Source organism: Struthio camelus, chromosome 3 (genome assembly GCF_040807025.1).
Source record: "Struthio camelus isolate bStrCam1 chromosome 3, bStrCam1.hap1, whole genome shotgun sequence".
Lineage (NCBI taxonomy): Eukaryota > Metazoa > Chordata > Aves > Struthioniformes > Struthionidae > Struthio > Struthio camelus.
Genome location: NC_090944.1, coordinates 25758110 through 25782565, shown reverse-complemented (window position 1 = coordinate 25782565; position 24456 = coordinate 25758110). Strand labels below are relative to the sequence as shown.

Here is a 24456-nt window from a genome sequence, read left to right as displayed (position 1 = left end):
ATGAAAGGACAAACATGAAAAAAAGTCTGGAACCAGCCAGCCCCGTTTCACTGAGGTAGATAACTACATCTTCCCTCTCCTCGTTTTTCCTCTCCATTACAAGCATCTGGAAACAAATGAATAAGGTGTGTGGGGAGACGAGTCATGCATGAAACTTGTTTCTTTACTTTCCTTCAATAAATTAGAAATCTCTGAATCTCAAAAGGGCTTGAGGAGGATTTTTCTCCTCTATCCGAAGAAACAAGCAGGGTTTTCTTCCTTCTCACTCCAAAGTTGTTGGGTTTTTTTTTTTTTCATACAGAGATGGACAACTGTTTTACTTGAAAGTTTTTCTTTAAAGAGAAAACACTGTTTGTTATGAAAATAGATTTTAGATTGAAACATTAAAATAATAGTATTTTGGGAATATTTTATATTTAGATTTTTAATGTGTTCATTAAGAAAATGTAATTCTGAATCTACACTACAGTGTGTATGGCACTCAGTCATGTACTGAGGAAAGCATCATTAATTCCCTTCTAGGCATTACATCCAGCCTGTCACCACAGTAACTGAATTACTCCCAAACACGAGTAAATGTATCTGCCTGACATCTCTAGGAAATTAGCTATTATAATTGTTATTGCTATTGTTGTTACTGCTATCATTATTACTATACTTACTTTATAGATTAGGAGTAAATGAGCACTTACTTTACAGATTAGGAGTAAGTGAGGCATCAAAGCTAGGTGTTTTAGAAGACTTCACCAATTGACAATCCTAGTTTGAAACACCTAGAACCAGATGTCTCAGAATAACTGATGTTTTAGCAACCATGTATCCAAAACGCAGCAATAAGTGGCATTGGTTGTAGCTGTTAGCAGTCAGCGTTTCTTCTTCCTTAAAAACAAAGCAAGCACAGTGGCTAAGTGTAAAACTATAGGTTTAAGTACAGTTTGCCTAAGCACAAAAGAGCTCTATGGAGAACCACAATCATAGAGTAAAATAGCTCATCCACTGCACAGATTTCATTCACGTGAGCCAAGCATGTAACCAAGCATAACGGTAAATAATTGTCCTCTATAAATGCTATGCGCACTGTGTAAGAGCATTTCAGAGCAAAGGCACATCTAGTTTAAGAAATTCTGAGCTGGGCTGCAAGTTCTGGATGAAAATGTCTTGTCTCTCTCATTCTCTCTACCCACCCTACGCAGGGAAGTTCTTACAGTCTTCTTACTTGCACCCTTAGTGCCAGCAGTGGCATAAGTTGGTGCTCAAGCGAACTGGCACCAGGGCTCCAGCTCGTCCCCCAGCCACTCCTCTAGGGAAAGGAAAGGTGCCTGCATTCACCTGCTGTCTCCTGTGCGCTTAATTCAATACCCATTGAGAGGAAAGACACACATCCCTTGATGATGTCAATAGTCCAAATCTATTTGGAGTGTGTAGGTGTACAACACATAATTCAGCTTAATGAGAAGGGCCGTGAGTGTCTCATTCTGATAATGAACATTCGCCTTTGCCAAGCGGTACTGTCTTTAGGACTTCATAGGTCAGCATCCTAGTAATTAAGAAACAAAAGTCAGGAACAGTCTGGGAATGTTCTAAGTAACATATTTACTTCTATATATGCATGAACACTAAGGAGCAAGGCCTGAACTGAATACAAATACTGCATGTCTCTTCTTTTAAAATGCTTTAAATGCTTTTTTAAAAATCCGATAGCAAAGCCTGGCTGGCAGTAAGCAACCTTGTCGAAAACTTTGGGATGTAAAAGCAGAGTAAAGCAAATGCCATTGTCACTCCTACAAGTCTCTCTAGTAAAGTAGCATCCTCTATGTATGTCTTCTCAAGACTGAACATTTGCTCAAACACAGAAAAATGACTTGGTAGACTATGTATAATAGCACCACCTAGTGATTCCCTGCAAGAACAAAGTCCTATTCAGGCACCGGTATTTTAAAATTAAAATTATATGACACAAAAGCACTTACTTAAACAGCAATGACAGTTTATATTCAAACCTATTTGCATCCCAAATTACTTGTAAATTGTTTCAAAAAGAATTATTCTTAGAATAAAGTTATTTCTATGGTTCATGAGCAAGTTCACAGGAGATGTAGAAATTTTTACAACAAAATTGAAAGTATTGGAAACAAGGATTTTTTTGCATTGCTAGGAAATTCACAAATGCTTAACCTTTTTAATGGAAAGTAACATTTTTTTCAATCATCCACTTGAAAATGAAACTTGAAATGAAATGAAATGAAACTCAGAAAAAAAAAAATTATTTAAATTACAACTCTGGAGAAAAAAAGACTATGATTTCCTTGAAAAATATAAATGGTTTAAGAGAAATCTGGTTTGTTTCAGATCAAAGGTATATTTGCAATGACCCATATTCCATGAATGTAAACAGCTAGTAAGACTGGACATAAAACAAAGCTCCTAGGTTAGCACTGATTTTTTTTCAGAAAAAAAAAGGTCATTTCTGGAATATGTCACAACTCCAAGTATCTAAATATCTTAGCTATTTCTTGATTTAGAGGGGCAAGGGCTCTTCTCAAGTATTCTTTTAGCAAGCAGCTTCTGCTCAGTACAGGACTAAATTTGTGTGTGTCTTTACAAACAAAAATACTTTAGATGCACAAAAACTTGAGCATATATGGAACACAGTTTAAGTCTCAAAAAAAAGATTAGCATTAATGAGCACAAAGACTAGATAGAAGACAAAGACTAGCCATATCCTCACCTGCTGAAGTCAATAGAAAACCATCATTGACTGTATTAAGTCTAAAAAATTCAGGTACATATGGGTATGTGTATACATGCACCTATATGTGTATGTATATATTTATTTCCATGTATATACGTATACAAGTGTAGCCTAAGGTGAGATCCTAGAGGAATTCAGGCGCTCTCAAAACAATGCACTGACAACTGTGCGATGGGTTTCTTTGTTTCCCCAAAGTTATGAATATGTCATAACGTGTTAAGAAACACGAAATAATTAAGATACTTAAAGAACAAATGAAAGTCTTTACGCTGTTTCTCCTTGAGAGCAGTTCTAACCGTCGTCACAGATAAATCAATCTGTAACAGTGGCAGGCAGCTGCTTAAGGCCAGCGGATGGGGCCAGAGTCATGGTAAGTGCAAGGCTGTAGCTGGTGCAGCCCCAGTCACTTCATTGCCATGCCCAGGAATGAGTCACGCAAACTATTTATTGTGAAGATGGTTATCATCAGATTGACTCTTCACCTCTTCATCTCTGATTGGCATCTTCCTGATGATATCAGCTGATGTCAACATAGATATCAATTATTTCCCTTGCACTTGTGCATTAGTTTAAGAGTCTGGGTTTGGTGGGGGGGGGTGGAAGGATTTTTTTTTTATTTGAAGTTTTGAATCCAAATATTCGTTGGAAATTCCCTGTGCTAAGTGGCAAGAGTGAGAACCTCAGCTGCATAAATGGCCCTCTAAAGTGTGTATGATGGTTTCTCTTCCCTGCCTGGATAACCTTTCTTTAGTATGACATAAGGCATGGTTAGATCATGCCATCAAGTTCAGGACAGTGTCGCCTGAACTAATACTAATACTAATACTAATACTAATACTAATACTAATACTAATACTAATACTCTAAGTTGATAGCGGTAGCTGCAGTATAGCATTGTAAAGCCATCCAGGCTTGGTCTGAAAGAGAAAATACAAAATTCTTACCACACTACATGGCATACCTACTCCAAAATCGACACAGCACTGATTCTGCTGTGCTTCGTGCAGTCGTGAAGCCAGCCTGGATCCAGGTCAGCTCTGCATGGATGAAGACGTGAAAGTGTGTATTACTGCACAATGAAAGATTGTTTCATTCTGTGACATCTGCAGGCATGCTTTAGCTCACAGGAGTAACATAGGCCTGGCTGCAGGCCAGAACTGGAGGTCAGCTGAACTGAACGAGGTCAGCATTGCTCCTTACTCCTAGACCTGAGCGCTCCCACCAAGGACAGGAGGGCGTCCCGGTGCAGTGACCGGTCACGTTGCCATACCTGCAAAAGGTTCTAAGAGCCACATGAGCAACAACAGCAGTAAGAGATCTGTAAAAGGGTTTAATGCTACCCTGTGGCTGTGGGACTCAGCACGTGGACACCAGAATCAGCGTGAGAGCTCCAAGGAAAGCTCTGAGACGTGTTGGCTTTTGCTACATGTTGACATACTGCCTTTCACTTGTTCTCATTTAAGTAACTCACCTCCTCTAACTTGCTTTAGGAAAATTAATATACCTTAATATAATTAATAATTATTATAATTAATATATCTATGATACAGACTATACGTGCCTTATTTTGGTAATTTAGAATATACGGAAATCCTAAATGTGGATCTGCATTTTTCTACTTTCTGCAGCCTCTTTCTCACTTTCTGTTGCCATCTTTGTTTTCTACTCGCTGTTTTCACAAACCATTTTCACCTTCCCACATGAAGAATATCTCTGGCAGCGGACACTTATATTGTAAGTAACCTAAACATTTCAGTTTGTGCTTACTATGCTGCAACTGGCAGTAGTCTTATAGTAATGGGGAAATGCATGCCCTTGTGTGATCTTGAAAATACAATGTATTGTACACAGGGTCTGCAACCCCTTAAACTCACCTCCCCCGACACTTTTGCCATTCTCAAGGTTTCCAGTCAGTTAAACTTAAACTACTATTTTGTTCCTCAAAATAGACTTGAAATGTAAAGGAAGGGCTAGAAAAGGGCTGAGGTCTGTCTGCCTATGATTCTGTAGCGCCTTCAAGGAAGGAAAGTGCCTTATTTTAAGATAGGAGAGAAGTATAAAAGTCTCCGAGTCTTACCACCTCTTTTAACCAGGGAGCCAGCTTTGATTCTATTGCAGCATATTTCAATTTGAATCAAAAAAAAAAAAAAAGCATGAATGAGGAAAGACCTAGGCCTAGCGGTGAGAAGGGCCACTAGGGAAGTCCAATAGCTTACCATGTATACTTGATAAAAACGATTCTTAAGAAAAAGAGAAGTTGCTGTACTCTAGCTGGGCACTTCCCCTGAAGACCTTCAGACAAACCCTGGCAGAGACTCAGTAGTATGTGGGAGACTCAGTAGATGGCACTCCTCCCCCTGAGTCAGTACAAAGGGCTCAGCTTTGGGTTAGAAGCCACTCTGCTGAGTCAAATGGGACAAGGTATTGTCTATAAAGCATAACTCAGTATCTATAAGACTTAACAGGCTAGGAACCAGCTGGCTCAGAGACTTCCTCTCTCCATACATCTCAGTGAGACCCATTTCCTTCTATTTCCAGCCATGGTGGATGCCATGCTAGATGCTGTGGGTCCCAGCACAGTCCAGAGGAGCTGACAGCAGTCCAACCCAATGGGAAATTGCTTTGGATTCCAATGTGCTTGAAGCCTGTTGAATCTTCCCACTTTCACAGCACAAGACAAATACAATTCTTTTTTTTCTCTGCTTGGACAAATTCTTTGCTTCTGATTTGGAAATGTAAAATCATTCTCATGTTCTACTCAGGAGGTTATTGCAATGTTTGGGTAGGTAAGCTAATTCCTCTTTTTGCATAGAATCGGTAAATTCTTTTATGATCTTTAGAACCAAAAGTCCAAGATAAGTGGTTACTGTTTAGGAATAAAGAGAAAATAATACATTTAAAGCTAGCTAAGTCAGTTTCATGCAACACTATTAATTTACACTGCAGTTCCTTCATCATGGATTTTCCATATATTTTACAATGCTGAACAACATTTTCTTAACACTTGCTGAAGCTCTTCATTTACCGATTTGTAAAGAAAAGAGTTCACATACCTCTATACTATCTTCCAAATCAAAGGGTTGAACAAAACTGCAAGGTGAAATGACAAATAATCTGAAGAGGGAAAAGTAAGAAGATCTAGAAAATAAAGAAACATTGGAACAGATATTAGAATTTTCCATTGCAAATTATCACCACTAACCGGCTGTCTGGGAAACACTCCAACCTGATGTTGGGTTCTCTTTGATAACGTGGTGTTTCTAAGCAACATTTCTAGTCAGCCCATGTGTATGAGTGGTCAGCCACCACTCTGCAACTTCAAAACATGAATTTCTTTTGTTAGATGCAGATCCAATTTGCTATTTGGTTTTCATATGAAAAATACAGCAGGCTTCTTAAGATACAGTCAAAAAAAAAAAAAGAAAAAAGCACTAAATATTGTAATGCCTTTTAGCACATATAGCAGAGCGACTAATTTATTCAATACTGCATTAATGAACCCCTCCTTTTTGTTCTTAAGCTAAGCAGATGGGAATTCAGGTAGCATGTGTTAAAGTTGTCAAGAATTTATGTTCTAATTCCATTCACATAGGCAGCTGAAGGCATTTTTTACATAAGAATGACAGTGATAACAATTAGCTGATCTCTTCACTCAATGTGTTTCCACTATAATCCTAGATGAAATATTTTTCAGGATGTGGACCCGCTGAAGTAGAATTTCTAAAGTTCATTCTTTTCCAATCTTGTATGAGAAGATGCTAACTCCAATCCAGTCGGGTCCGTGGACTGCCCATTCAGCTTGGGTCTATGCTTTGCATGCATTCAAGTACAAGGCATGTAATGATCAGGTAATTCAGAAACTATTCCTATCTTACCTAAAAAAATTTTTAGCTTGATATGTTGAGATTCTTACCGCTGACAAATAAATAACAGTAATGGTCCTGTGAGGCAAAAGATACTAGTACTAGACTTGATCTCTGATACTGATGGTTGGAAGAGAACCAGCCCTGTTCTGGGCTAATGGACATTGAGCGAGATAGCATCCTGAAGACACCGCCAGTGATGAGGATACAGTGGAGTCACAGGATATCACTGTGTTCCATCCTAGACAACATTTTCTGAGGCTGTGCTTGCATCAGAGAGAGAGCAAGAGACTGACTTCAGATCACTAGCAGAGACAGTTGCATTCCAAGTTTAGGCAGAAAATTTACATTTCTGTAAGACCATCCTTTTAAAGTGAATAAATTCTATTAGTTCAAATCTGAAACAAATGCATCCTACCAGTGATAATTTTGAGACTTATGGTTAAACAGCATTTCAGATTGAAACAATTTCGGGATTTTGTCTCCTGATGATTTCTCCTTGACATGGGGATCTTTCATGTGGAAATCTGTCAAGATGTAAATTCCAGCAGGAATGTGACATTCAGTCCCTTCTCACCGATCCTTTGCTTCCATGTGAAATAAAACCCATAGTAGGTGACAGAAAAGTTCCTTGCACCTGGCTGGTGGCTAAAAATAGTGAGCCATTAAACTTTGCTAATCCTCCACTTAAATGGAGCACACTTGGATAGAAGATGGCATCTATCCAGAGCAAACAATTATTTCAAGTGTGATTCCAGGAATGGTCACAATTTATCTACTGGTTAGTTAGCAAGAAGTAGATGATCTGATAAGACTGATCTACAGATCACCTGAAGTATAGGAAAGGGGCTTATAAAAGTTACTTCTTTGGAGATAACTTTAGAGGGAAGAAAGAGGGGGCAGACAGCTAGCAGCAGAAGTGAAAAAAACTCTGTGATTCAGGCTTGAAACTGGGAAAGTGTCATGGACAGCCCAGAAAATTTTGACCTAAGGACAAAAAATTGTTCCAAGGCAAGGAGGAAGCTGAAGCAGGAGGCTGAATATGGAAGGAAATGTTTTGTTCACAGATCTTTACTTCTTAGGCCAACTGAAGTAAGACATGACTGTTTTGCAACCCTTGCAAAGTCCGTGCTTCTGTTCATCTCAACTATTACATATCTTTGAGCTGGGAAACTGTAAGTCTGTGCCAACCACAGTGTAGAGTTCTGAGGAAAGATGTGCCTGGAGAAGTAGGGGAGGAAGTGATGGGCTGTAGGAGTCTTGCTTCCATGGAACAATAGTAGATAAAAACCATATCAAGAAACTCTACCGTAAAGAGAGCTTAAATCTTAATGAGGCATAAGAAAGTTTAAAACATTTAGATATCTTGTAATATTACCCAAATATAGCAACTTGGAGTGTACAAAGAAGACTGAGTTTTATCAAGCCTGTGACAAATATACTCACACTTCTGGTAAATCAGTTCATCTCCCTCCCAGCCTGCAGCTATGAATCCTTTTCTTAGCACACCAGTTCCCCTTGTTCTAGTCATGAGAGTAATCCTGCCCTGCAGTATCTGTTTTAGCACCAGCAGTCTTTACACAGGCCTAAATTTTGGTTGCTTACAAGCATACTGCCAGGGTACAATATGTGCAGGAGCCTTTTGACCTACACTAAATTATCCAGCTGGGATCCACTCAGACTTCCTGAGTGTAGCAGGGAGACTTGTTGGGGCGTCTTATGGCGTTTCATGGCCACAGAGAAACCAGAGAGATTGTGAGTGCAGACACTGCCCCTCCCTCAATCTGGTTTCTGTTACTGGGGACACCTTACACTATATTACTTAGCATCAGTGTAACAGAGTTTTAATAGCCTTCTCCATCAGTGCTGCCTGAGGCATTTTGCCTGCAACTTCCCTGAACAGGCAGATGTGCCCACTGCTGCTCTATAACCCTTCCCCACTATCACAACAGATGGGAATCAGTCCACCCTTAACCCCCTCCCAGCTGCTTTCAACCTAAAAGTACAGAGATGAAAGGGAATCACATGATCCTCGATTCCTCTGTGCTGACTATAACCATTTGATGAAGTTATCTAAGTCAGAAGCCAAATATCCCTGGGGTTCCCTGCATCTTCGTGGAGAAAGGTGATCTTCTGTGGAGGGCATTAAAACCCTGGAGAGCTGAAACATGCAATCAACATGGGTTTTTTTCAGCATTCAGCAGGAGCAGAACTTAGGTGACATAGTTCACAACATAGAAAGTTCATTTACATTCTTGAAATTAGAAAAAAAAAATGAATGCAGATGTAATTCTATCTAGTGAGGAAGCCTATACTTACAGATCCTGGAAGATACAAGAGGAGTCTCAGCAGTAAAACTCATAAAATAAATTAGTCTATACAAAATTCACCACAAAGACAAAGAATGAATTCATAGTAAAATGTATAGCTGAGGAAAGTACTCCCAGCAAGCAATTAATCTATGCAAGCTAATCTTTAAATTTTTCAAAGCTAGTCTTGAATTCCATGAATTGTGGAGACTGTCCTAATAACTCAGGAAATCTATGAAAATCTGCATAACTGAGAATTCCTGTGACTGACCTTGACAACAGCAGCACAAAGGTCAAATCAAAGGTCCATCTAGCACTGCATCTTCAAATAGCAGGCAAAAATAGAAGCTTAAAGAAAGTAGGAGTACTATGAAAACAATATGATATTTTGCATGCTATATCATTCCACCTTCTAGTGATGTGTAGATAAGTTACTTCATTGCCAGATGTTGTAACTTCGTGCTCAGTACTGCTTGACTGATTTTCTGTTCATCAATTTAACTGGTCACTACATCTGTGGTTCAGACCATGGGCTCATTTCCTTCTCTCATGAACATTTCCATGCTTTCTACCATGCAGGCCACTACACTTGAAGTAGCTTTTACCTATTACTTCATCTGATTCTCCCTATCTCAAAACTCACCATCACTCCAGACAGCTTGAGAAAATAGTGTGAAAAGATTAATGAACGTATCTTTCAAATTGTATGTTTGCTCTAACACCTGATCCAAAACTCCATTCGTGTCTAAGCAAAAACCAACACTGATTTTGGGTCAGATTCACACTACTGCCCGTGTGATTTTGTTTTAAGAGATACCTAAAATTCTCAAGGTGCTTGAAAACGCCCAAGCCATATAAATTGGGGTTGAACATTAGATCCTGTGTTAATGGGTTTTGTGTCCTGACTGGATTCAAGTAATATGGTTTTCATTGCAAATACTAACAGTTGTGAATTTGACAATTACATTTGAAATGATTACTACAGAATGACCATGGAAATATTTTTGCCAGTAAACATATTTGTGGAATAGTTTCAAAAATCCAGCACACAGTCAGACCAGAGTTTAATATTACAGTACCAATAAACATTACAGTCCCTTCTAACAACCCTAATTGTGCTCACTAGTCCATGATTATGCCACTGAATACTGCATAAAGAGTAGTGGAATCATCCAAGGTTGAGATAGGCATTCAAATCTCTTGGGATCTTTGGTAAACTTGCCCCTTGTCACTGAGTATGCAAAAATGGAATCATGAAGTCAGTTGCCTACAGCATGAACGACACCCAAACTTGAAATCTGCTAGACGGATCAGATTCTTAAAAGGCTCTTTTTCCCATCTCTGAAAAAGGGGTGAAAAGAATAAATAATCCATGTCATAACAGATCAGTCTGGCAGGACTACCATTTACCTTTTCCCTTTTTTATTGCTTCCAGAATATCTTTGTCAGATATCATGGGATTAAGCCATCCTAACTCAGAGCCTTTTCATTTTCTTTAGCAGTGTATGATAGCTATTGAAGTCTCAACATAAAGCCATTTTCTCTATGTCCTTTGCACCCATAAATCCGTAGCGTACTTCAGTACAATACCCCAAGCGGCAGCACTTTTTGCTGTTACCTGTAGTTCTTTTTCAGTTCTCTTATTTTAAAAGCTGTTGCAGGCCTTCCCCTGATTGTCTTTCCTTGCTCATCTCAGGCTCTCTACCATGAAGTTTTTCATCCTCCCTCCAGGACTAGTCAAGAGGCAAGCCCTTCAGTGGTTCTTCATAGCCTGCTACGGAGAGCTTCTTGGGGAGGCCAACACACCAGCTATTCTACTCCCTTCTGCTTTTTCACTCTTCCAGTGAGAAGTTGGCAGGCAAACTCTCCCTTACTGTCCTACCCTGAGCCTTTTCCTGCACTTAACTAGTGACCTGTTTTGCTGGTCTCTGTACTTCCAGCTCTAAAAGGTTCATTCCTCCTCCTCCTTTCCTACGCTGCTCTCCCAGCTCTCAGCTTTTGCCAAAAGATCTTCTGATGTCTCCATAGGGTCCTCTCACGAGATCACAGTTAACTGACTTCTCCAAGAAACTTCTGCAAGCTTGTGACCCTTCCTGCCCTTCTTTTTCCAGATATTAGATTTAAACTTTCCTAATCAGTTCCAGTTGAGGTGCAAATGTTCAACTACAGGAAATTACACTTTGGTTTATTTGGCATCCCCCTGACAAACACTCCCCGACTTTACAGGATAGCATAGGGTGAGTCCTTCCAGGATTGCAACACGTTCTGAAGTATTGGTTTGATTACCCAAAATATTTCAGGGTGCACAATCAAGTATTATTCCTAAATGTTCCTATTCTTTTAGAAATCAAGATGTATTATTTGAAGTTTCCACCTTGGTGATCGAGAGGTGTATCCTAAACACCTTGTTAGAGATCCTTGGAGCCTTTTACGTGCATGAAGTCAATTAAAGCATGAGCAAGTTGGGCTCGGCACCTTCGGGCTCTCTTTGCAGTCATGAGGTGGTACATGCCCTGACAGTACCTTTGTGAACTGCATTGCTTTTTCTGCATGGCATTTTTAAAGAAATAATTCCGTTGCAGGCTTGGCTCTTCGAGGTGCTTAGAGTTAAGCACATAAATAGTTTAGCTGATGTGAAAGAAATCACCTACATGCCTACACATGTGATTAAATTCTTTGCTGGATCAGGCCAGAACGCTGAGCACATTGTTGAATTAAGAAACGAATATGCATATAAACAAGATCTTGACAAACTAACACAAACATACCACTTGCATTTCTTTAAGTCTTCATAACTGAATTTGGTCCCGGCCTAAATTAGTTGACTCCAGTAGGAAAAGACCAGCAATGAATTTTGCTTTACTTCTTTTTTGATATAAAAACGAACAGCTTAGCTAAAATTCCATGGGTCTAATTTTACTAGTTAAGGACATATTTTCACTAGTTGCTAAACAATCTCGTATGATGATTTACAGTATTGACGATATGCAAAAACTTTCAAAATATTTGAGTTTCTATTTTTACCAAGCCCTGATTGCTTTTTATGAAGGATGGTGTTTGTGTTATTGGCCACTGGAGCCCAGCTAAGAACATCAGAACATTATCCTGCCCTGCCCCTGAAAGTAATGAACTCTTTCCCAGTCTGTAAAACGTTGGCGTTTTGTGGCTTCCTGCAAGGGAGATAGCACACTCGCGGTGCCTGCTCCCCCTGAACATGATGTCAGAATTGTCAGTTTGTATCGGAGGCTTCAGTGCCAGCCCCCCTGCAGGCATCAGTGAGGAACAGGGGAGTTATAATTTCTTGTTTTTTTAATTTTATTTTACCATCAAGGTTAAAGGCTGGATTGTACCACTGTGCATAAACGCGAACGTATACAGCTCCAGTAATAGCTGGCCTATTAGCCACAACTCCATGCACCAGGGCAAGCAGCCGTGACGCTTTTCTAACATCAAAAGTAAGGGGATTTACACATGCTATTTTGATCTTGACCCTGTTCCAGTCTTTTATAAGTTTAATTATTTTTAATAGTTACTATGAATTTTCTTGAAACTTTCAGCTCTTCTTTCTTGGCTCCTAACTCTATGTTGAAACATACCACAAACTGTCTGAAATGGGACTGAGCTAGTCCTCCTACAAGCCTTCCAGTAGAATTACTACAGGCTCAATTTCCTACTTTAATCAGTCATTTATTCTGCGCTTTCAGAAATTTCTGTGAAAATAAAGCTTCCATTGATTGCAATAAATCCACATAACTGGGATTATTTGTGTAGGCCAAGCAAATTGATAAAAAAATAAAAGTGACTATTTATTTTTGCAGATGACTAGAAATATTCCAGCTTCTCTAGTGCTCACCTCCTATCAACAAGTGGAGGACCTGGGTGCCTCAAATCTGCTGGTGTTAATGAGAATGATCTTTGCAAACGTGCTTTGTGTAGCTGGGAAAGCAAGAAACTCTGATGCTCTTGCTTGTTAACATTCTCCTTTGTTTCTACCCTCTCCAAATCAAATGCTTTCTAGCTGTTTTGCTGGCAGCTTTAGCAGCATTAATAAATTCCAAAGTAGAAAAGTTTCTACTTTAATATCTTACAACTAGCTCAATATGTACTGACCTCAAACCCAGGATAGCAGTAATTTGATACTGCAGCTCATTATTGTTACTCCCAGCAAGTTTCCCCTTGAAATTGCCTGATGTTTCCCCCTCCTCTCACATGCGCCCTCCCACCCTCCATTCAGAATTTGTTTTTAATTGTTTAGGAGAGAAAATTCAGACTGTGAGCCAGCAATATATTTCCAGGGGGTACAAGATATTAATAGAGCAACATCGTGGCCCCATATATTGTAATAAACTGTGCTGTAATTTGTTTACCCACCGTAGACAGTAACTAACATTCAGATAAATGGAGTTGGCGCCTGCAAGATTTATGATATACTTCTGTGCTTAGCAATGTTTAATCAGGGAGTTAAAATATTACAGTGTAAAATCCTTTACAAGCATGCACAAACAGAGAACTACCATTAGAGCCTTGGCAGACGTACTCGGTGTCAAATAGTACCTCCAGACACTCTCAAAACACAAAGAGGAATATTCAAAGCAGCTACTAACTGACTAGCATTATTTGAGAACCACGTCAGAGCTCATTTTTTTAGGGGGACTTGCTTTTGAAGTGACAGAATGATAGGCAGGGACAAGTGGGCTTGTCTGCAGAGCCCATCAAGCTGAAAGAAGTTGGGGTGGGTGGAAAGGGGTGGGGGGGGGGAGGGCGGGAGGTGAATTTTGGTCAAAAAGGTGGTAGATGCCTGTCACAGAGCTTAGTGTGTTTGGATAAGACAGGCTAGCATGTGGGGGGATCAGCATGAAGCATCACACCTGGAGGAAAAGACAACTAGCTCCAGCCTCAGTGCCATAAGCCTGGCTCCACAAAGTCTAGCCAACATCTGGAATGGATATCAAGAGACACAGTGCAGCCCTGACTGGCGCTCTACTCTACCTTTGTACTTTTCACTGCAAATTGAAAAGCAAAACAGACATCAAGGATATATTTATATAACTGTCTTCAAGCTGCATTTTCTACTCCCATCTGCTGCACATGATAAGTTTCAAGTGTTTTCTAATAAAAAAAAGGATTTTTTTTTTTTTTTACTCCTTGTTCGGTATACAGACTGGCTTTTTTTTATTCACAGTTTTAAAGGAACAGTAAATATTTTACAGCCAAAGGAAGTGTCAGCACCATAAGATTTTCTGCTATTGACATTATTTAACCAAGCTGGCTATGGAGCCAAATGTGACAGTGTGTGAGCTTGTGCATGTATGTGCACACACTCGCGTTCGCCTGAGCCTGTATATGAGCTCACTCATGTGTATTTGTATGTGCACATGTGCTTTGGAGAAGAGCATTCCTGGGAGTTTTTTGCTTTATTTTCGCATCATGTTGTTTTTATGTCGTTTCAAGGGAGAGGGCAGCACTGTGTGTACAAACAGGAGACTGTGGTGAACCACTCGCTGGGAGGGACACAGAGAAAGAATGCAACCACCATATCAGAAAGGCTCTATTTTAACTCTCTGCTTTCAAACTATGGGGCTGATGAGACCAGATCAGCCTTCTCGTCAGGTTAATTAATTATGAGGAAAATAACCAGAATGAGAACTAGTAACTTCGAACTTCACGAGACATGCGTAACTTCACCCTCAAATCGTAGGGCCTCACAATGTGCCTGGTCATGTGCAGGTTTCTGCAGAGACCTGGGGAGCATTACCTAACGCAACCGTTAACAAAAACTGACCAGATTCAGACGGTCCAAAACATATGCTAGGCCAGGTACCTACGTATGTTTCAGACAAGTAGTCTGAAAAAGTACAGTTGTCTGATGCAGTAAACTTCAGCCAGTGAGAGACAGTAGGAACCAGAGACAAGTCATCTAGCCCTAAGAAGTATCCCCTTTTCGATACGCAGCAGTGGGGTGATTCGTACCTCGTTTATTGGTATTAACCAGAACAAACTGTATTTGTTGGAGTTATGCTAGAATAAAACATTCAGAAAAATACTCTCTGAGTTCACTGCTGAAAAGCTTCACCGGTACTTGTAACAGGGTTAATAATCCTGTAGCAACTACCTGGACCATCAAAACTATTATTCGCTATTACTTATTGATGTCATGAGAAAAGAGACTCACACTGGAAAAGACTCCCATTTCATTCCCTTATTCGTACAGCAGAGTACTCTTTCAACTGTTTTAGTACTGTGAGCAGGAGATGGAGATTTAAAATCTATTTTTTGTGCTGAATGCACCGATTCACCTTAGGAACTAGACAAGTAGTAACAGCTCCAGCTACTCATTTGTAAAATATACATAAAGCAGCACACATTACTGAGGGAATGTGAGGCTTAAACAATAGTCCTAATTAAGCTAATCTCAAATTTTGTGTTGAAAATGTATTGCTCTGCCTTTCAGTGAAGCAGAAATATTTTTCTTTTTCTCTACAAGAAATGGTACCCATTTTCCCATAAGACAACCTTCAAGGAGCTTCAAAAGTTTTTCCTAAATAAAAAAAATATATATATATAGAGAGAGAGAGTAATAAAACAGTTTTCAAAAGTTAAAAAAATTGTTTTCACTGACATTTCTTATATGAAAAAAACCATCATTGCTAGTTCAGTCTACTTGTAAGATACTTCAGCCCTTTCAATGAGAAATCTCATTCTAAAAGGGATTTCAGTGAAAGCCTGCGAGAGCTGGGCCTGTTGAGCCTGGAGAAGGGAAGACTGAGAGGCGATCTGATCAATGTCTACAAGTATCTGAAGGGGGGGTGTCAAGAGGATGAGGCCAGCCTCTTGTCCATGGTGCCCAGTGACAGGACAAGAGGCAACGGGCACAAACTGAACCACAGGAAGTTCCATCTGAACCTGAGAAAAAACTTCTTCACTGTGAGGGTGACAGAGCACTGGCACAGGTTGCCCAGAGAGGTGGTGGAGTCTCCTTCGCTGGAGATATTGAAAACTCGTCTGGATGTGATCCTGGGCAATATGCTCTAGGTGACCCTGCCTGAGCAGGGAGGTTGGACTAGATGATCTCCGGAGGTCCCTTCCAACCTAAACGATTCTGTGATTCTGTGATTCTGTAAAAGCAAATATTATATTTATAGCGTGGGAGGAAGTTATATACCCTAAGCTGTGAGACCCAATGAATTTCAAAAAAGCCAATGAACTGGTCTCAAGAGATGTTCTTAGCTGAACTTCTCCAAAGTAATATCAAACTAGCTGCAATTTGAAAACTGAATTGTTTCATAACATCTATTGAAAAATCTTTCTGTGTCACCTAGAGAACTATACATGTTCCATTTCATAATACGCAGGTAGGCAAATAAATGTATCTGCTCTTCAGCTGCTATTGTGCTATCAATGTATTTTGGGTTTGGGTTTTTTTTTCTATGTAGAAGGCTATTACCTCATTAAACCTCCCAAGTTTAATTTTGGAAAAAGCGAAATGAAATTCACTGTGTCAGTAATGTTGACAAGAAATCACAAAAAGAAGATTTTGTTTTGGCTGAAACCAATCACTTTTTATGAATCAGGAAAATTTCACAGGCTAAACAGTTGCCTGCTCTAATTCTGAAAAAATGGTTTCCTTTGAAATCTCCCTGGCAAACTTCATGCATTCTCCCAATGTAATTTTAGAGCTTACCAAAAAAATGCTGTTGTCCAAAGTGAAGTTATCAATCACAGTAAAAGTAGCAGATGACAAAAGATTTGCACATCCTTATTAATATGGAAGGTCTGTGGAAAGAAACTACAGGCTGGTCATAAAAAGCAAATGTTTTCTCCTTTCCATATCTAGACCATTTCACAGCAGTTCTTGGTATGCATTTCACCATGCATATCTATTCAAAATAAAAGCTCTATGAGTTTACTTTCTGCAGAGCAAATATCTTTCCTGATTGCCTTTTAACAGAAGTGTCCGTAGATCAAAGGAAGAGCAGCCAGGTAGGGCAGTGGGAAGCATCAGCACTTCCTGATGTCTCTTACTTGTTTATGGATAAACAAAAATCAGCTGTAAAACTGAAAATTTGAAGTGTGAGTGAGAATGAGAAAGCAACTGAATGGAACAAATCTGAAGAAACAGGGATATCTTTCTAAATTTCGCGGTTTTTGAGTTAATTTAATAATAAATATTTCTATCGTGACTTAGAACAGGTACAATATTATGTATGTATCGTACATTGATGTCTCATTTATTAAATTCTGTGAGGTGGAAGGGTTCTCTTCAGAAGATCTAAAGAAATAAGTAAGTCATCTGTCCGTACGTCAAAATGAGAGGGTCGGTCTGCAGCAGACCCTGCTACCTGCTACCAGGCCATCTCATGCAAGACACAAAGTGATGAAATTAGTGCTCTGTGGAGTGAGACATCCAGCGCTGAAAGACACTGTCTGCAGATTCAGTATCAAGATTACATTAAACTCTTAAAACATGCTGGGTGAGGTTCAGTTTCTTAGCTTGTTCCTCCCTCACATTTCATGTGGTATATTTTTCAAACAGGGAACCTGTTCATTCTCTCTGTTTACCAGTATCTGTCTGATAAAGTAGAACTGAAAACACTATGCTGTATTGCAGTGTGAAGAAGTTCGGAGTTCAAAACAATTGCTTGCTACAAAAATAAAGGAAGGCCATTCCTATGAAATCTATGAACTCGAAACAAGGATACAGAACTAGTGGTTGCCAATAACTTTAACTTCATTTATCTATATTTGGCAAAAATTGTGCTGCAGCTGGAGATGAAATGCTGAGCTAAATAACTGCAGCGACGTGAGCTCCAAAACAGCAATTACTAAGCTGTGCTGCCTTGTGTAAGATTTTACTTTTATTTATTGTATTTAAAGCAACTCTCTAGCTATGTACAGTACAACAAGAATTGCCTGATCAAATAATGCCTGATTGCAAAACATCCCAGCTTCACTGTCAATCTAGTTAAGTGTTTAGCTAGGCCAATGTTTTTTTCATGAAGCCATATTAAAGTGGAGTGCATGGTAGTTTTACCATTCTACATACCTTTTTACTGTCTCTAATTGCAAGGAATGACTCATTTTAAACCTAAACTTGGCTTATCACAAACACTGAATCTATTAGATTTATTTTTTCCTTTTGTTAGCAGATAATTTTAAAGGCTGAAGGAAAAGGGCACAGAATTCCCATTCACTGACATAGTGAAAATCTTCCTTCCTGGAGAGTTAGGCTGTTCATTCTTTCTTCATGGCTACCAGAACCTTCTCAAAAGCCTTATTAATAAAGCTGTTTGCTGGAGTATCTGCTCACCAACATGATTTCTATCATTTACCCTTTAAAAAAGGGGACAGCAAAAGTTTCTTTTTTTCTTCAGTGTTTTCTCTTCCTTACTGATGGAGCTCTGTGTTTTCAAGTGTGAAGCCCAGGTAATACTAATTGTGAGCATTTTCCAGTGTCCACATCTAGCTACATAAATACATCTAATATACAGAGCCTTACTGTAGATTTTGACTCAAGGGCAGAAAATAAGATACAAGAAGGCAGAACATATTGATGATACATATTCAACTCCATCTGGGAAATGGTGTTTCTGAGAAAGAAAAGGAAAAAAGGAGGTGAAAGGAGTATTCAGCTAGTTGTTCTAGAAAATGAATGCTAGCACCATAAGTCTAGCTCGTTCCTGAAAAGTAGTGCAATAATATTACATTGCCAGAAAAGCTGATTAATTGCCTGTATTCCAAAGATGACAGAATTTTTCCAAGATGACATATTAGTAGTAGTAGTATTCAGTCCTTTGGATACTGGGTCTTGATCCTTCTTTACTGTAGTTCTAACTATCTTCTCTCTGTTTTACTTTACTTCCACATCCAAAAATCCTGACACAGAACCTTCCCCTTCCTCTCATCTCTTGGTGTTTGTGAGCTTCTTAACCTAAACCAGCATAAACTTTTAATTATACCACCATTTGTACCAGTCATTTTCTGCATGTGGACCACAGCACCTTTTTGGGGCATACTACCCTTAAGATGGCTACTGCCATCACTCAGATTGATCAGAATGACTGTACATTCTTATAATCAAACTTCTACTTGAAGGCTATATTAAAAGTAATTCTTAATACAGTTCTAGATTTCAAGTGAAGACCACTTACCTTGACTTCGTTGATGACCACTGATCAATGGCCCACAGAAAACCGCACGCTTGCTGTACATATAACTAGTATCATCTGTTTCTCATCATAACTGGAAACGCTTTTGTCAGAGAAAGCAGTTACCTACAGAAAAATAGGTCGTATCACCTCAATTTCCCACCAATTTCAGCTGAGAAGCAGCTTTAGATTCTTCCTGTGCTTAGGGAGCACCAAGCAGACTGCTTCTATGCCCTGGGATGCTTCTCCCTGTTTATTTCAAAATACTCAAACCTCCTGGGAGAAGTTTGAGTAGGAGGCTTGCTCCTTGTCACATTCTGAGTCTGTCTTTTTTAATGCAATAAAAAAAAAAGTCCAGCATTGCACATACAGACTCACCTTGTGCTCAAATAATCTAAATATTGTGTTTGCCTGGTGGGAAGAAAAGTGAAGGCAAGGTGAGGCGACACAAGGCAAGGCAAGAGAAGCAAAAGAGAAAGTAAGGCAGGATAAGGCAAGGTGAGAAATACGTTTCCTGTATGAGTCTTCAAAAATCTTGCTAAGACTTATCTACCTTTCAGTACTGGATTTAGCCCACCAAAGCTTGGCTTCTCTCTTTATTTGTTTGTCCCTATCACTCTTGCTGTTTCATTTCCTAAGTCTTTCTTCTTCCTTTGGAACCACTGAAGCACTCCCCCTTTTCTAGGCACAATGCAGAAATGCTTCAACGTGTTAACTTGCAACTGTGTCACTCCCCCTTCTCAAATATCTAAATTGCTGTTGGAACAGATAAATAAATAACACTATGCTATAGTGAAGTAACTCAACAATACAATGGGGATACAAGTATAGGTTATTTAATTCACATACTTTTTATCCATCATAATATAAAGCATTACTCCATTATCTTATTTTGATACTATATTTTAACCTCTGAAAGGCTTAATGAGCTTTTTCAAGTTGTTCAGTGACCTTTTCTATTTTCAGGCCAGCCAGTGGGAAATGCTCTTGTTTAGACTTGCATTTCATTCACTAAAGCTACTATTATTTAGTTGACTTGCTGTTTCAGCTTGGTCTTGCCTACATCCGAGAAAAAGTCTTAGTTTTTGCAAAGCAAGTTCTTTCGATGATATGCCTGAAAATAGAGAAAAACTTTAAACAAAGGAAAAAAATAAAAACCATATGAAAGAGTTAAGTGTACACATGTGTCGTCTCACAACAGTACTGAGCTATTCTGCTTCTACTGTCACTGAAGAAATCAAAAATTTCTTGATATGTAAAGAAACAATTTGCAGAAAATAAATTCAAAATAGTTCTCTGCTATAGACCCTGACCTATTTTTTGGTTCCGTATCTGTCTTTCAAAAGCTAGACTGTGATGGTTCGTCCCACTGTCTGCAAGAAGCAGATCAAGAGTTTGGAGCTACATCAAATCAGCCATCCAGAGTTTTAAAATAGCTAAGCTATAGTTATTCTCATAGTATCTGTTACTATAGCAGATCTTTCAAAAAGGAGGTGAAGAATTGCTAAACACAATTTAATAGACATTTGCACACCTAGACCAGTTCCACTGTGTTGACCTAAGCTAAGACCAATGTACCTCTCAGCTTTGACATTCCAGTCTGAGTAGACTGGTGACCGCTTGCTCTTCAAAGCCAGATCCTTGCATCTTGAAGGGGAGCAATAGTCATAGGGAATTTATACCTTCTTTGCCTTTTGTTCTTCTCTAAGGACTTGAAAACCATATCACAGTGTATGCAGAGAATCACTAGAAGTTCTTAACAGCACAGATAAAAAGTGCTTCAAAAGTGATCACTTTAAACTCAGCAGGCCAAATGAGACAAGGCATTCTGGTATCATTGTTAATACCTTTAAAGTACAGTCCCTACTTTTTGTCTTTACACCAGAAAGCTCATATGTACGACTTCCTGCTCAAAGAGAGGGACTGCAGACACACTTGTAGAGTAATCTAACTAGTACCAGAGACTGCTAGAGATTAATTGACTGGGTGTTAGCGATGCTGACACTCTGATATACGAGTGTCTGCTTCTACTTTAATAACGTATAGCCATTGCACATGTTGAATGTTGTTTGGGCTGTGGCGCTTCAGCATAACATGAAGCGGCAACTATAGCAACGCATAATTTACAATGGAGTGTCTACATTTCATTTTCACATATAGAACTCAAGTATATGTCTTCCTTTGAAAGTAAATCTTCCCTTTCCATTCATCACGCACCACTAATCACCACCACTTATGCATCTTAGAGAAAATGATATACCATGTATCAGAAAAATTGACAGGGCAAAAGGCTGAAATTTAACACATCGGTACAAATTGTGAAGAAAATGCAGGACTGCTATACAAACAGTAATAATGGAATCCACATTTCTTTTCTAAAATTTAAATTACCCACTCTCGTTGTCCTCCTGTTTATGGCAGTTTCCTATTTATGCAGCTGCAGAAGTCTTCAGTCCACTCTTCTGGAGTGGTTCTGAGGTCAAAGTCATGGTTTCATTGTTTTGTAAAGATCAACACTTGGTCAAAAAACATAACAAAATAAGAGCCTGAATGACCCCATGCATTTAATAGGACAATGGCATTCAGTAATCTTCTCCGTGCTATCAAGATTACATTTCTTTGAGGAAGATTTATGTACACACAGGTCTGATTGCATTCATTGTTTGCACTAAGATCTGCTCTCCATTACCCAGTCCACCACCCTTATGTCTTATATATATATGTTTAACTGGAGGCCTGTAGCTCGTGGTGTCCCCCAGGGGTCAATAAGGGCCAATCCTGTTCAACATATCCATCAGTGACCTGGAGGAAGGGACAGAGTGCCCCCTCAGCAAGTTTGCTGATGAGACTAAACTGGGGGGAGTGGCTGACACACCAGAAGGCTGGGCTGCCATTCAGAGGGACCTGGACAGGCTGGAGAGCTGGGCGGAGAGGAACCTCCTGAAGTTCCACAAAGGCAAGTGCAGGGTCCTGCACCTCGGGAGGAAGAACCCCAGGCACCAGGACAGGCTGGGGGTTGACCTGCTGGAAAGCAGCTCTGCCGAGAAGGACCTGGGAGTGCTGGTAGACAGCAAGTTAAGCATGAGGCAGCAGCGTGCCCGTGTGGCCAAGAAGGCCAATGGTCTCCTGGGGTGCATGAGGCAGAGTGTTGCCAGCAGGTCAAGGGAGGTGGTCCTGCCCCTCTCCTCAGCCCTGGGGAGGCCTCGTCTGGAGTGCTGGGTCCAATTCCGGGCTCCCCAGTGCCGGAGAGACATGGCACTCCTGGAGAGAGTGAAGCGGAGGGCTACCAAGATGATGAGGGGACTGGAGCATCTCTCCTCTGAAGAAAGGCTGCAAGAGGTGGGCCTGTTGAGCCTGGAGAAGAGAAGACTGAGAGGCGATCTGATCAATGTCTACAAGTATGTGAAGGGTGGGTGTCGAGAGGATGGGGCCAGCCTCTTCTTCGTGGTGCCCAGCGACAGCACAAGAGGTAACGAGCATAAACTGAACCACAGGCAGTTCCGTCTGAACAGGAGGAAAAATTTCTTCACTGTGAGGGTACCTGAGCCCTGGAGCAGGTTGCCCAGAGAGTCTGCGGAGTCTCCATCCTTGGAAACGTTCAACAGCTATCTGGAAAGAGTCCTGGGCGACGTGTTGTAGGTGACCCTGCATGCGCTGGAGGGGTTGGACTAGATGATCTGCGGAGGTCCCTTCCAACCTCAACCATTCTGTGATTCTGTGATATGCCATTCTTAGCTATAAAATAGGAACCACCATGGTACTGAAATTTACATTATGTAAATGTATATGATTACCATGGTAATGGGAGCAGTCAGTATCTTGCTCTTCAAATTTCAAGTATGCTTTGAAGTATAGTTTTTCTCTTTTTGGCTACAATGTCATATCTTCTGTTATCAGCACTTCTGCAGCAGGCTGGACATAAAATTCTGTGTCAGCCCAAGGCCTGGTAAGACATAGACCCCAGAAAACACTAAACCTGCTAAAATGAAGTCCATCATAAGGTGTTTCTGGCATGGAAGCTGCTTCAGCTGAAAATCGAGGGGTAAGAAAAAGGCAGCCCACAGTTTGTCCCACCCCTTCCTCAGGCGGACAGCCTGCTGTGCTCTCTCAGAGATGCACAGCTTTCCAAGGGCCCCTACCATCCTACTTCCCCTAGAGTACCTGCAGTGCAGGTAAATTATCATCACTGCAGTAAGATACTTATACTTCCTGTTTCCACATTCCTCATCTGCCTGTGCCTCATAATTCCTCTCGGTTATTTATACTGATCTCCAGACAGTAATTCTTTCTTCCTTGTGCCATCTGAGGGCTCAGGCTCCTCCAGGCTTGGTGCTTACAGTTTAAAATCTCATTGAAGTTCATGTTGCTTTTTGTTCATATCACAGAATTCACTTTCACCCAATGAAAACTTCATGATGAAGTCAAAAGAGCAACTGAGCCCATAAGGCAGGGAATCTTGACTATTTCCATCAAGTATTACTGCCATTCTAATACGATTCTAATGTAAGTGACAATTCAGACACAAGGCAGTGAGAAACCTCATGTTGATATATAAGGAAAGAAGCTACAGAGGGTCTGTTTTTTTGCAAGGATGTGCATTATTGATTGCGTGCAACTTGCAGTCATTGAAAAGGCCCAGCAAAACAGTATTGGACATCACGTATTGTGGATTTAAACAAGGAAATAAGTGAGTAGCTCATGCTCTTAGGTGGCAAATGTTTTCTGAAGGACAACTATTGTGCCAACCTTTCTAAAAAAGAAAAGCATGAAGAACAATTTTTGAGGCTTATACCGGACTAGAGATCCTCAATTTTTATTTGTTTGGTTGGGCTGTTGGGATGTTTTGTTTGTTATGGAGATATTTTCTCTTTTTATAGAGATTGCAATATTGTTAAAAACAAAATCTACACTGTTGTTAGTACATCTGGCCTGAATGTCATTCAGCTAATGTTAGTTAGTTGAATGACACTCAGAAATAAAACTTACCCTTTTATTAAATCCATATTCCACCATAAATGCTTTGCTAGTAAGGCAGTACATTTCTTCATATGGTGGATAGGAGCTGAAGAGAGGCAATGGCAAGCGATAATAACCGTGGAATCTCATTTACCCTAAAACCTTGTGCAGAACTTAGGCAGTAATTTTCTTCTGCCTTATTGAACTGTTTTCCTTTAAACTCCCAAGAGCAGCCAGGTGAATCAGGAAAGCATGAAAATGAAGATTAAACAGATTTCCCTTACTACACTTCTAATCAGGTGAGGAGAAGGGTTCCAAAAAACTACCTTAAGTAACCTTAAGTGTGTTTATTGGAAGGAAAAAAGAAAAATTTGGAGACAGTGACTCTTAATTTGCAGGTTATTAGAAACTTTTACCATAGAGAAGTGGCA

The 24456-nt window shown here is 39.9% G+C and overlaps 1 long non-coding RNA gene across 1 annotated transcript; it reads right to left on the bottom strand.

Annotated features, from left to right (window-relative positions):
* Nucleotides 1-713: 713 nt before the first annotated feature.
* LOC138066690 (uncharacterized) lies at nucleotides 714-19532 on the bottom strand. The gene is made up of 5 exons (XR_011140063.1): nucleotides 19073-19532; nucleotides 5806-5890; nucleotides 3714-3789; nucleotides 1330-1537; nucleotides 714-879 (listed from the first exon to the last, which is right to left on the bottom strand). It is a non-coding gene; the product is annotated as an uncharacterized lncRNA (long non-coding RNA).
* Between the last annotated feature and the right edge of the window lie 4924 nt (nucleotides 19533-24456).